This window comes from Nuphar pumila, chromosome 4, assembly GCF_984573655.1.
Source record: "Nuphar pumila chromosome 4, dmNupPumi1.hap1.1, whole genome shotgun sequence".
NCBI classification, from domain to species: domain Eukaryota; kingdom Viridiplantae; phylum Streptophyta; class Magnoliopsida; order Nymphaeales; family Nymphaeaceae; genus Nuphar; species Nuphar pumila.
The window spans coordinates 102,230,694-102,241,524 of NC_143252.1; positions in this window are offsets into that span (position 1 = coordinate 102,230,694).

Consider the following 10,831-nt stretch of genomic DNA (forward strand, 5'->3'; position numbering starts at 1 on the left):
GCATTAAATACGCATAATTATAACATATTTTCACTGCATAAAGGCATCATTCATAGGTTTAGAACCCACACTTAGGTGCATTTGGATGTCATTGAGCTACGGTTCGAATTTCGTTCAAATCAGACTTAAAACGAGAAAGTTATCGCATTTACAATGTAGCAGGTCAGAACTCGGGTGAACCAGGTCAAAAATGGATCCAATTGGCCCATCTAGGCCCTGGATCAATGCCAAATTTCCATGATCCAACGCACCTCAACCCATTCACGATTTTTAGAAAATCTTTGCTAAAAACCTCTCCATGCTAGGCACCTAGAAAATATTTTCTTTTTAATCCTCTTTCTGGAATTGCCAAAAAGAGGGTCTATGCGTTAAAAGCTCAAGAGACGCCCAAGGAAAGGGGTCTTTGTCTGGGATTTTGTGCCCAAGGGGCCTAATTCTTCTTCAACCATTGTCTTCCCCAGCCGCCCCTTGCAGCCATCTTCTTCCCCATCCGTGGGAGTTGCAGCAAAACGTAGCTCCATTGGAGCCGCTGCCCTCCTTCCCTTCATTCTCCTTTTTTTTCAGAACTTCCCATGCTTTTCCCTTTGCTGTGACTAATACCCCATGCTGCATTTTTGCAGGTTGAGGCAGCAATGGAGCACTCCAGCTATGGCAAGGGCGCCGTCTGCCCTTCCATGGCTAGCCGACCCTTTCCCCGGCGGCTCTTTGTATCATCCCAACCATGGAAGTTTCATGTCACCTTCAGAGTCTTCATCCTGCCCCTTCTAGCGAATCTGCAGCAAAGAGGGTATAGCACATCATCAACGAGGTCCTCTTTGGCGCAAATTTGAGGCAAAGTCCGCTCCCCATCTACCCCTCCATTCATCGGACGTGAAGAATAAGGTATGTCTTCCTCTTTCCCCAATTCTTCTAAATAAAACCCCTGTGCATGTTTTTCTTTTTGTTTCATGTGTTTTCCTTTGTTTTCCAGCCTTAGTATTAGCGTGTTAGTGCCCAAACCAACACTGCAATTTGTATTTAGGTATTTAGTATAATTTTGTTTACGTTTTCATATTTGGATGTGTATTTCTCTCTATGGCATCTAAATCGGCTGGGTTACTTCCAGCCGGCTGAAACCGTGGAGTGTAGAGTTCAATCCAATAAAACAGCAGAGATTAGGCATGTTTTATTAGGCGTTTAATTAGTTTTAGTGTTGTTTAATTATCGTATGTTGTGTGTGTTAGAAAAAAATGCAAAACGCCTAAAATCGGGTGGACCTCCTCCACCCGATTTAAGCCTCATAGTGCAAGTAGTCGTAACTGTCATTTTCTGTGTTAACTGCATTTAGGTAGTTGGTTAATAGTTAATTATTGAGTTTAATTAGGTTGTAATAACATAGTTCAAACTATAATTTATTGATTTCAATTTTGATAGATTTTAGATGTACTTTAATTTATGTGTAGAATGTAAGTAGTGTTTTAGTTACTTATTTTCTGTGTTAAAATTAGAAGCAAATGCTATACTTGTGATTTAGTAAGTTTTACTATGCCATAGGTTTCCAAAATCGAGTTTAGCACTAACTTTAGCTAAGTAGATTTAATCATAGTTAGAATTGAGTTCGTGTTAATTTAGCGTTAGATTTAGACTCAATGTTTGTAGTCTTCATGATTAGTTAGTTGATGTTAGTTCAACTAATTCAGTTTAGTCAAGTTCATTAGTTTAATATATGAATTGTTGATTGTATGATAGCTATACTCTAATTAGCATGTGCATGTCGTCTAGAATTTTAGCTTAGAATTATTTCATATCTTGCGTGAATGACTTCAGTAGTGATTTTATATTTCTATTCCTTAGCACAATAAGTATGTTTACTGATTAGGTAAGTGGTTTTAGAACTGTATATGACTGTAATTACATGGTTATAAGCAATAGTGCAAGTATTGCATACATTCAAGTGAATAGTGCATTGAGATAGAAACCCGATTTTTACACTGATTTCCACTCGTAATGTTAAGTGATAATCTTTTGAGTTCTTCTGATATTATTGTTGTACGATATTCATTAGTGTGTTAACTATGTGCAAACCAAAAATCAACTCGTTCAGAGTTGATTTGGTTTGCCGTTTAAGCGTTCTGCAAAACTAGGTTTTTTCGCGATTTTAGATTTCGGGTCAAACGGTTCTATAATTTTGATCGAACTTGAAACGCTTGTATCCAGAGTTCCCGGATGAGTTTTTCAATTCCATAAAGTCCGACAGACTCTTGACTCTATCAAAAAGGGAACAAAAGAGAAATACTTAGAATCAAGCTTAGTCTGCCCCTTCATATATCATGTTTGCGAAAACCTATTTGAATCCAATTTTGCACTGTTCAGGGAAAAAAAAGTCATTTGCTTACTTAGTTGATTTTTGGTAGTTTTCATATTTTCTAGCAGATAGTTAGTGAATTAACAATAGTTAGACTAGTTAGGGTTGATTTACTTAGTTAGTTTAGTTAAAAATTATAGTTTTAGTTTTCTTTGTTTTTAATCGTAGTTTAATTTAGTAATTAGTTCAGAAATAGTTAGAGTGTGACTTAGATTTAATTAGTGATGAGGTACTGACTTTTATTTTCATTGTTGTAGGTTGTTAAGTTAGAAACAGATCTACAAGTGTATTTACAATGCGAAGTGCAGGTGCACGTGTGGTAAAAAGACAGAATTACCCCTGGCAATTTGGAGAAGACTTAGCAAGCTATTTAAGTTCATTTTCATTTTTAGATTGTCATTTAATTAGAATTGTAATATTAACATAGTTGTAAACAATTGTGATATTAATAAATTGAAGTTTTAAATTTTAATGTGAATGTATCACGTTCCCTGTGGATTCGACCCGTACTCGCCACATTCGTGGAACTTGATGGGTGATTTTCCAAAATGTTTTCAATAATAAAATAATGTTTTAAAATAAGCACTTACAAAATACACATAAGCACCCAAATGGTAAGATGCATACTATGTGCGTGAACCCAATGACGGGTTCGGGATTTTTTTAAATCTCTCATGGTGCTATGGTTTGCACAAAAACATAAATGGAAAATATAAATGTATGCATAAATGTAAATTTTTTTGAGATTCTGGGTACACCTGAAAGACGGTGTATGTTACTGAATTCTCCGGGCTTTGGGTACACCTTAGAGAACGGTTTATGTTACCGAACTCATGGTCTACCTTAGAGAGGGTCGGATACGATGTCAAATGCATGTGTGTACCCACAAGGTAAGTGAAAGATAAACATAAAAATGTATTGAATTTTTTCAAGTACTAGTCTCTGAGTAAATACTGTAAATTGTACTATGGAATTGTAGAAGTGATAGAAACAAGACATATCTGTATGAATGGACTTAGATCTAGCATTGATTCCTTATTGCATAGCAATATAGAAAGCATGATGTTTCAATAGAATTTCCTTATTAATATGTTACACTACATGATATTCCAAAATTTAAATTATGACACATATTTGTACACAGGACACTGAGCACAACATATGAATATAATACTTCTTACGCAGACAGGGGAGTCTGACCCTTCTGCTTTAAAACTTTTTTAAGTAACGAGTAAATGGAGCATCGTGATGTTGCATTTGGAAGTAGTCAAGAGATCTCAGTTTTTCTGAATGCCATCCGCCCCGAATGCCGGTGCCTGATATTGTTACCATCAGAGGTGCCCTCAATGCCAATCATCTCAAGATAAACGACAACCAAATTTCATGATGGTATTACCTGCCAGGGGCACCCCTGACCTTATCCACTCTCTTTATGAGATTGTCAGGTGGGATGACAATGAACTGGAGAAAAACAGAGATCCATTTGAATTCGCCTCGTTTAGGCCGGGAATGGAGGACATAAAATGAGGAATGGACCGGAGATGAAGGTGAAAATCAAAACTTGTATGAAGATGAATGAACTAAATCTTCCCCTGTCTCGCTCCATCTCTGTCTCCAATCCTCGTTAATGAGACTATTAATATATTTTTATATTATAAAATCTTTATATATATATATATATATATATATATATATATATATTCCTAACCCTAAATCATTTCTCTCCTTATTTCCTTCTCATTTTCTTAAAATAATAATAAAGATATTTTGAGACAGGGATGAGGAGAGCCATGAGGATGAGGTGGAGATAGGGATAGGGACAGGGCAGGGACGGGGACAACTATTTTGAGACGAGAATGGACGGCAAAATTTTAAGACAGAGCAGGAGTGGAGACCTTGTCCCCAAAACCCGCCCCAGTCCACTGTCATCCCTGATTGCCATTTGCTAGGCAACCACCATATGTTATTCTTGTCCAATAAAAATAGGAAAATGAGATTTTTTTAAAAATAATTACCATGATCATACGGTCAATAGTTTCCCGCGTACTGGATAAGTTTCAGAGGTGGGACCCAGGAAAAATCTAACAATCCACGTGCACCATGTCCACGGTGGGCCGCCCCCTGTATGTAAAAATTTTCACTCTCACTTGCTGTCATGAAGTTGATGTGTTGGCTTTTGCAAGACTGAAATCTGTCAAAGTTAGGCCCACTCAACATGTCATACATTTGTGCACGGGGGGTGCCGTTGCTTTATCACGGTTGCGGCAGGTAAGACTGAGTGGTAGTGTTCTCAAACAAGAGTTGTACCTTGCAGGCACATTCGTCATTAAAAAAAAAGAAAACGCATCTTTGCAACTTAAACCATACAGGTGTAAAGCAGATCAGGCCTACTGGAATTTGTTTGGACTGAAAAAGTTCATATATATATATATATATATATATATATATATATATATATATATATATATATATATATATATATATATATATATATATATATATATATATATAAAAGAAAAAAGGTAGGTGCTTGATCCTTTTTTTGCCTATTGTGTGCGAGGTTGATTTTTAAAAATCTGACCTTAGAGATGTGTTATGCATGATTGATTTACTAAGAAATCACACTTGAATCATGTTTTTTGAGAAAAAATAAATTTTTAAGCATTGATTATTTTTTAAAACTACAGACTGTTGATTTTTTAATCTTGTAAAAACCTAACTTGGTGTTAGAATCCGACGATCCAAAAGTAGATTCCAACAAAATCAAGCACGTAGAAAAATCAAGCACGTAGATCACATTTGTATGGTCAGATTTTAGAAAAAATAGAAACAATCTTTTCACAGCTAGGTAAGCATGCGGTAGGCACAAAAAAGTATGAGGCACCTACCTTTATATATATATATATATATAGTGAGTCACTAAAATATGAGAATTAATGTGTGGAATGTGATTTTCATGGATTTTTTTTTTCTCTTGAATCTAACCATTATGATATACCTGGTTTTATATGAAATTGCACTTGAATCAACCCATTTTGATGCATTTTTTTAAGGCTTTAAAATCAGTGGCTCATAATCTTCATACATTCAAGCATTAAAAAATGTATTTTTCATCAAAAATACACTATTCAATCCAATGGTTGATTCCTAACAAATTTATCATGTCAAGCATATATTAATGGGCCGGGTTTAAAGCTCGGCCTATCTGGTTTTAAGTATGGCCCAGCCTGAAGATGGCTCAACCCATTTATTAATGGGCCGGGTTTTTATCCTGTTTTTTATAGACTCGGGCTTAAAGAGCAGCCCATGGGCCGGTCCATTGGCTCAATAAGCCAATGTTCAGTGGGGTCAGGCCAGCACAGTCCAACTCATTTGTAGGCTATTTTCAAATAAAGTTCATAAATCGATTCCTATAATACTAAAAGTAATGAATTAAATGAAAGATTAATGCACCCAACTAATTATCTTTTCTAATGTACATATAATCAATGCAACTAATTAGATAAATAATAATAGTTGCCCAGTTCTCATGCAACCGGTTACTTAAAAAATTAATTAGATAGCTCAAGTCCATCATGTTGGCACAATAGTTTATCGTCCCGGCACCACCTATGTATATAATGGGTCGAGCTTAAAACCTTGACTCATGGTAATTAAGCTAGGTCGGCTTGACCCGTTGGCTCATGGTAAGCTAGGTCGGCTTGACCCGTGAAGCCGCCCAGCTCATTGCCCATCTCAATGGGAGAGAGATCACATGTGCCCAGCCTATAAAAAGAGAGAAAGAGAGAGATCACATGTGCCCTGTCCATATCCCACTCCTACGGCAGAGAGAGATGGTAACGACATTAAAATGGGTAAAGCAAGAATATTTAATGAGGGTAAAATTGCTGTTTTTTATAATTTACTTACTATTAACTATGGTTAAAAGAATGTTAGTTACCCTAGATATGCATTTGTATAACTGAACATAAACTTAAACTTAAAGGATGCATTTGAATTATAAATGTTTTTTTATATGAATTTGAATTATAAAAACCAACTAGGTATGTTTTTGTAAATAACATCTGTTTTATAGATTATCATAAAAAAAAGACTAAGAAGGTCACGTGTGCATCCTGTCAAAATTAAAGAAATTGATCGACGATGTTTGGATCACATTTGGTGCATGGGCACCGCGCTCACGCTACAACAACTCATCATCGGCAGTCTACTTTCAGTCAAAGAGTCAAAGGCGACAAGAAAAGTAATAACGTAATCAATTTTACAAAATTTTCATATACCCTACTTTCATGATCTTTATTCATGAAACTCACTTGAACTTCCAATATTTGTAGAGTGCGGGTCGGGATCCCAATTTATCCATGTCTGTTTTCAAGTATATGGTTAGTGTCCATGTAAACTAAGATGAGCTTCCAATGATTTTGTTCATTTGAAACCTTAAAAAAGGATGATTGAAGAGCTGATTCCCTCTAAACCAAACGCGTAGAAATTTTGTTTTTTATGAAAAACAACCACAAAAAATTTAAAAAATATCATTTGTACTGATTTTGTTATTACAAAATGTTATATATATATATATATATATATATATATATATATATATATATATAGAGAGAGAGAGAGAGAGAGAGAGAGAGAGAGAGAAAAGGGTGTAACATCCGACGCCCTTCTCGTCCAATATCGTCCGATCCTTTTTTTTCACTGTTTTGACCTTTAGGGGCTGTCGTGACCACCACTAAATGTCTAGGGCGAAAAAACTGACTTTAGGGGCGGTTCCTAAAGAAGTCACGTATCCTTTTAAGAGGCGTGAATCAAGAACTAAACGGTCTCATTGTTTGAAGAGTAGCCAATCCTTACTCTCTTCGTCTACATGGTAGAGTCAATTTTGGTGTCTACAGTGACACACGCGGATACGCTCAGACACGTGGACATAGACACCGATACACGTGATCAACAATTTAATATTATTTTATTATTTTTAATGTTATTTTAATATTAAAATTTAGTTTTTATAAAGGGAACCCAGATCATGTGTGCTTGTATCACATGTATATTTGTGTCTTAACTCTTCATTGGTGAGGTGGTTGTGAGTGTTGAGATGAAGGCACCAAAATAAACTTTATTGGTGTATGAGTGTGTCCATAGCTTTTAGCTTTTAAAGGTGGGCAACATAAAGTTGGTAGGGTGGTCATAGATGGGTCGAGTTTACCCAGACCCGAACCAAACCAAACCTTGTAGGTACGGGTATTGATTTTTGGGTATAGTATTAGGTCCAAATCCGAGTCTAATCGGGTCCAATATAAAAGAAACTATACCTGAACTTGATAAGAACTACATGAACCATACCCAGTAAAATAATATTTTTTTATCATTTTTACATTGAAAAACTGTGGGTCTTAATTGAAACTCAGATTGAGCTCGGGTCTGGTATAAAATTTCACAAACTACACCCAGATTCATGCATTAATCAGACCTTACGGGTCCGGATGCGAGTCATAATTGGGTCTTCTTATTTATCACCATACTCGGACCCCATAGGGCTTGGTCCAGGTCGGGTCTGGGTAAACCGATACATTGACACCCCCTACCTATAGGGTCTGGGTATGGTGATAAATAATAAGACCTGATTAAAACTCGGGTTCGGATTTGAAGGTCCGATTAATACATGGACCCGGGTATAGTTTGTGAAATTTTATACCAGATCCGAACCCAGTCCGAGTTTCAATTAAGAGCCATAAATTTTCAATGTAAAAATAATAAAAAAATATGGTTTTACCGGGTCTTGTTCAGGTAGTTCTTATCAGGTCCGGGTATCATTTTTCTTATAGTGGGCCCGATTAGACCTTGGTCAAGACCCGATGTCATACCCCAAAACTAGATTCAAGTCTGGTACCACCTGGGTCGGAACCAAACCCGACGTATTGACACCCCTAGTCATAAAGCCCCGCCTGAGCTTTTCCTCACTTGGGTGAGGGTTTCTCGTAATAAAAAGACCCATCTAGTAAGCGGGGTCCTGTGTCAAGCAAGCCCAGCTTGCCTTTCAAAATATATATTCTATAATATATATATATATATATATATATATTCTATAATTAACTCAATCTGTCTAGCTCATAAAATATAGACTACCAAGACATAGACTGATTGCGGTAGATCTTGAATGAAAGATGAATGTAGCTCACTAAAAACACATAACTTTTCCATTTTCAAGATTGTGTGGGAGACGTTATGAGGATTCATGGTCCTTCATATTCTCCGATCACAGGTGTCTCTATCACATTTATGGTCCAAATTCAGCCCTACATACATACCTAGGGCTGGTAGATGAGACCAACCAATGTTGTCAGTATCGTTTTGTATCAAGGACACATCAACACAAGGATGTGTGACACGGATTCTACTTGAAAGTTTGGTTTTTATTTTTGAAAAATAGGACAGGACACATAATTTTTATAAATTTTTATATTTTAATATTAAAAATCAATGTTTTATTAAAATAATACCTAAAATCATTGCAAATATTAAAATATTGGTCGTACATGTCATTGTCCACGTGTCTCAGTGTGTCCACTAGTGTCATGAGAGGCACGCCGTCAAAATAGTGTATCCATGTGACATAGCCCAAAATCGATTTGATCCTCAGCCAATTCTTAATATTTTAAAATCTTTTAATACTTTTTATAATATTATAATATTTAAGTTTTCTTAATTTTAATGTTTTTATATTAAAAATTACTAAAAAAGGCTGCTTCAACTCGATTTTTCGATTCTCTAAATTGCGCACATGTCTAGGTCGGCTCGATCTTGAGTCAAACAAGCCAAACTAGAAAATAAATCAATGAGATTTGAACCTTCAACCTTCATTTTGAGAGTCATCTACCATAATCAGTTACACCTTATTACTTTTTACTACTTTTATTACTCTTTTTTTATATTTACACGAAGAAACCATCCTTAGGTTCAGAGACCTAGTCGTGTCGACTCTGCCTGCTGTACTTATAGTCATTGTCTCAAAAGTGTACAATTTTGTGATCTTACCCCTTGACCCTGAGAGAGTCACTACGCTTTCACTTGCACAAAACTAACACCCATGAAATTTGAACTTAGATAACCCGCCTAGTGGCATATGTCTTGAACAACTGCACCAAACCTCTTTGGGTTTACTTTTATTACAAGTATACGATCTATTTAAAATTCAAAAAATGATTGTACTATGCGACAAAATGACATGTTTCTTGAATGGTCTTAATTTTGTTTCAAATTTGTTTGTTGTCCAAAATCGTAAATACTTTTATTTTTATAACCTTTTTAGCCCTCGCACCTATCACTTTTTGTGCAAATTTCCTTCATATGCAATGTTTTACTGTCCGAGTTTACAAAATTTTTTGTAGTTTTTTTATATGGAGTTATTATAGTTTTTATGCGAAGTAACCCAGGTATCAACATAGTTTATCAGTTTGAGTTTGAAATAATTTTTGCATATTTTTTTTTGTATATTTTGCGAAGTAACTCAGATATCTCAGGTTTTGAGGTTTGAGTTTAAAAAAATCACAAATTTTTTTATGCGAAGTAACTTAGGAATTTGTGTAGTTTCTCAATTCGAGTTTAAAAAAAAATTGCAGATTTTTTTGTGAATTTGAGAAATTTTTTATGCAAAGTAACTCATGTATTTGCGATGTTTAGAGGTTCAAGTTTAAAAGAAAGTTTATCAAACGGATTTGGATTAAGTATTTTCATAAGAATCTTCAATACCCTAAGTGGACATTGTAAACACCCAAATAACAATTATATATCAAAATCAAACTGTATGCAAAATGCCTCCTAAGCTAAGCATAAAAGTAAAATGCTTTTATTCTAATATTATAATTACAATTTATATCAATAATTAAAAAAAATAAGAAATAAAATAAGATCTAATCTTGAGCTTTTCTGCAAAATTAGTGAATAAGTTAGTAGACAAATGCAGGCTTTTCTGGATTTATCCAACAATATCTATAAATTAAGGGATTTATCCAGATATAAGCCTTTTCTCATACTTCTGTAAAATAAATAAAATAAGGGATGATGCATGACTAAATAAATAATAAAAATAAATAAATTTAAAATTTTAAATTGAGGAAAAAATAACCAAAATACCCTTAAAAACTTATGTTATTTGTAAAATAAGGTTAAAAATAAGGTTTTTTAGAAAATATTTTTGTAATATGCTTAATCCAAGGATCAAACTGATTCAAAACGATGACAAATCGGGTGGAGAGCACCCTGATATTATTATAAAGATGATCAAATCCTAAAAATCTGAAACTTTTCATGAAAAGGATGAAATAATAGAAAAATATTGTTTTTTGCCCATATTTCGGTTGAATCAGGACTCTATGGGCATCTTGTTTTTATGAAATAACTGAATAACATATCAAATGACCTCTAAAAATCATAAAAATCGACATGAACACTTCTAATAACCCTAAAAATAATATGCAATCTAAA